Raw genomic sequence first — 3,858 nt, forward strand, 5'->3', positions numbered from 1 at the left:
CTGCATTACTAGATAGTAGCGCTTTACTTTTTACATTTTTTTAGAGAATTGCAATTTTGTTCTTATTGCAATTAACAGGTTATGTTTCATTGTGGAAGGCAAAAGTGTCGTGCAGAAGGGTGCCTGGGTCAGAAATAACGGCTCCACACCTGATACATGTGGAACAGTTATGCCTAACCCAACAGTAGTGGTGATGAAAACAACAGGCTCGTGGAGACGTAAAGGTTAGTCTTTCCATTAAGTTTCAAACTGCTACTTAGTGTTTTTTCAACATTACTTATCAAAGTCATTATGTGATACTTATTATTGCGTATGGTTTTTTTTTTAAGTAAGTGTGTGTGTGGGTGGGGGGAGGTGGGGGGGGGGGTAATTGTTGAGGGGACAGCCATCCAACTTGATTAACGTTGCTGGATGCTGGATGGCTGGAATGGCTGGTTGCTGGATTAACATACTTGATTAATGTTGCTGCATAAGACCTATTGCAACACGTTTGTTGAAGGATGTGAGCGGGCCGCTTTTTGCAATGTCTCTTCTACACCATGTGGGCCTTCTGGTAGTCTCACCAGCCAAAATAGGCCCACAGGCTGTCTGGTACGCTGCTCAGATGGCAAATATCTAAGGAAACCGTGGGGATCAAGGGGTGGACTATTGCAGATCTTTTCAAAAGCAAACCTTTTTTTTTTTTTTTTGCATGGAGGCTCGGGATTACACCGTTAATGCATATTTCATAGTTGTTTAGTTGTTGGTACCACGCTTAATTCATGTTTTCATGTTTTTTTTTTTTAATTTTGCGCACAAAGCCGGAAATACGCACTACCCGCCGTGGTGGCTCAGTGCCAAAGACTGAAATCTAGCACGCGTGTTCGTCCCGGTCGTGGCGAGCGTTTTTTTTTTTTTTTTTTTTTTTTTTTTTGTTTTTCTGATAAGAGCCGGAAAATGAAATCGCCCATGTCGAGGCGTCAGCACACGTTCGGTGATCTGTCAAATTACAGGCTAAAACGTTTGCAAATTGTGCATTGGGATGATCCAAGCGAACATGCGCAACGCAGCGCAAAGGGTAGGACGACCTACGATCTAAACAAACATTAATCAAGGTTCCCGCTGAGCACGTTGGCGGGAACGGTCGTTGCTAAAACGCTCAATTAAGCTGCGGCAGGCTACAGAAAGGAAAATATATTTATGCTTATTTTAGTCGGTGGTCAGCATTGGGCAACAGCAAAAGAATTCACCAGCCATTCCAATCTGTAAAGGTGGTGGTTGTCCAGCGAAGCTGCGTGCGTTGGGGGCTGTTAACGCAATGCATCCCCGGAGAGTGTGTCGGACTTTCGTGTCTGCGGTCAGGTCATTATCCAACCACAGTCTGCTGCATATGTTGCAGATCGAGCCTAAATGATCGAGAAAGGCTCTTTGGAACCAAGCGCTGAAGTGGCTTTGCGGCGTTCCCTGACTCGCGATACGCATCCTCGGATTTCTGAAGACAAAATTCAAGTTTGGCTCATTTGAAAGACTGCCTTGTTGGAATAACACTAACGCTACTTTTAACGTAAACTTTACTCAAATAAGCAATATAATGAACACGGAACACGGAACACGGAATGAACGTATTATGGGCCGCTTGTTGCGACTGGCTGAGGTTGACAAAATCCAATGCTACAAACGCGGATTATAAGCTTGCAAAACGAGCTATATGCGCTTAAATTTAGTCCCATATTTTTATTTTACATCAGCAATAATGCTGGGTAAACAATAAAAGTTATTAACGAACGCGTATATATAGAAGGAGTTAGTGTGGCTCTGTGCCGGTTGACGTTGTGTAACGCAGATATATCGGGCCTGTTGGGCTTCTCTGACACGGCACAGGCCGACTAACATCAGCGACAATGCCGTTTACATGACCCTGTTCGTCTATATCAAAATGTGAAGGCCCTTGTCGGTGTAAGCTGCCTTTCCCACATGGCGTTTTTTTGCGCGGACGCCATAAAATACCGCGTTCAGCTTCGCTGTAAGAGACCGCAAGTAACTTATAATTTAATCAGTTTGTAATTGGCGATTGAGCATACTTCCTAGTTAATCAGCGGAATGAATGTTTTGCGAAACGGTTACTATCAACCGTAATAAATAACAAGTCCGATCATAAGCAAACCTATTGGGAATAGCTGTGCTTGAGTGGTATCGCAGCTCCGTCTAGGCAGACGGACGGTAACCAAGGTTGCAAGGGGTGGTTGGCAGATAGCGGCAGCCTCAGTCAACACACTAACCTTCGTTTTAGGTTCCTGTCCACAGTACGTCATTGCTGACGTCCGGAAACACGATGCAGTCGGAGAATTTAAATTTTTGCTTAAATTGTATAATTTCTCAATGAATAAAGCATCGAAATGGCTGCCGGAGAAGCGTTGATAGTACTATTGGCGGTGAGATGTTTGAGTGGCGCCCCCTGGCTCTGACGTCGGCTTAAGGACTTGCTTTCAAGTGGAAATTTGAGCGCAAAAATTCGACAAAGACACAGAAAGACCAGACGGGACTAGCGCTGGTCTTTCTGTGTCTTTGTCGAATTTTTGCGCTCAAATTTCCACTTGAAAACATGAACCAATTAGGGACTGACTTGCGCCGCTGTCGTCTGCTACACTCCGCTTGTGAGGGGCAGCAGTGCCTGCGCTAGAAATCGCTTTAGTGCTTTAAAAAGCGTATTTCTGGTAATTCAGTTATTTTTGCCAGCTTATGACACATCTGAATTATATCAAGCTGTATCCACTACAAGTCTGCAGCCCACGAGTAGAGAGAGAACAACTTTCTTCAAAGCATCGGTCAGAAGATCGTGCGTAACTCGTTCTTTCTATAGCTTATTCGCGAGGTTCGGCGCTCAGAGATTCTCTATAAGTATTAAAAATGCGCAGGCTTCCCTACAGTATTTTTGAGATGCTGTTATGAAGACTCAACATTCTAAAGCTACGTACCAAGCAGCGGCCCCTACACGCGCATCGCACAGCAGGAAATAAAGCGGCTGTCCTCTATTTATTTCGTTGTTGTTGACTTGCATCAGATGAATGTTCCTGTGCGCAACGCTGTATGTTTTTTTGCCGTCACGAACGTTTTGTTAGGAGACTTGGGAATGTTTGGGAGGCTCACAAATTTTGTGTAGACAATTTCTTCAGGTTCTGTGGCAGACATCCCGTGCTTCAAAAATCAGCTTTCGTTATGGTTGCGTCCAAGAAGGTGCTTATCCGCAGCGTGCGTTGTTTATTCACATGCAAATACAATAAGAATGTTTGGGCTACGCCACCGCGATCGCGCCCCAGACAACGTTGCACAGAGTACTCAAAGGCGGCTTTCGCACTCCAAATTTTTATCGTAACCATCGTTATCATACCGAACTGATGCTCAACCTGAACAATTATGACATGATTACGGTGTTGAAGGCTTGATATACTCGCTAACGAAGGCAATAGATAGTATACGTGTATATATTACAAGAATCAAAAACGATGAATATTTCCAAGCAGCTCTTTATTGTTTTCTAACCCTTCCAGGCGTAAAGAACAAATCCTGGTCTTCTCTATGGCGTTCTATGAATTGAAGAAAACTACTTTTACTCTCTTGTCCTGGACTGAGGACCCCACCCACTAATCAGCTAGATTTCACTATTAAAGTTGTCTCCTCCCCCACCTCCTCCTCCTCCTCCGAGTTTTGAGTGCAGTTTTCCTTTAACGCATATCTGAATATTTTGAAGATATGGCTGTGGAAAATGTACCGAAATATCCATCCAGATCGGAGGAAACATAGTGTTACTGCATCTTTACCGTAGACGTGACTCGTTTTGCTCAATAAACCTCTATACTGGTTATAGGCCTGGTATAAGCC

Source organism: Haemaphysalis longicornis, unplaced genomic scaffold, assembly GCF_048455015.1.
Source record: "Haemaphysalis longicornis isolate Haplotype H1 unplaced genomic scaffold, Haemaphysalis longicornis Haplotype H1 scaffold_1, whole genome shotgun sequence".
Lineage (NCBI taxonomy): Eukaryota > Metazoa > Arthropoda > Arachnida > Ixodida > Ixodidae > Haemaphysalis > Haemaphysalis longicornis.